Source organism: Charadrius vociferus, unplaced genomic scaffold, assembly GCF_000708025.1.
Source record: "Charadrius vociferus isolate BGI_N301 unplaced genomic scaffold, ASM70802v2 scaffold415, whole genome shotgun sequence".
NCBI lineage: Eukaryota > Metazoa > Chordata > Aves > Charadriiformes > Charadriidae > Charadrius > Charadrius vociferus.
In genome coordinates, this window is record NW_009648367.1 from 5,349 (window position 1) to 5,768 (window position 420).

Consider the following 420-nt stretch of genomic DNA (forward strand, 5'->3'; position numbering starts at 1 on the left):
GTCTTCGGCAGAGGGAGAGATGCTTGAGGAAGAGAGTAATGAAGATAAAAGGTAACATTAGCTGCGGATTCTTGATAGCGGTTTGTGCCTTTTCCTTTTTTTCATTACTGGTGGGTGCTAAGAGCCCAGGTCACAACGGGGTGCCTAGGACAGTAGAGTGCATCTTCTGTGCCTCCATCAATCCATCACAGTAAGATTTGAGGGACCCATTTTCAAACAAGATTCCACGGGAGCTCAGTGCCACAGACTACAGCTGATAGTGCTGAGGCACATTTTGTCCCTGCACGCCATTCCCTAGAGTATAACTCTTCACTTTTATAAGTTAGTTGGTGCGGAAGAGAGTAAAAACCTATAGCAGCGCATCAGCACCAGCTGGCGGCTCCGCGCGGTTACTGCTGGGACTGGCCGCAGCCGCCCGCC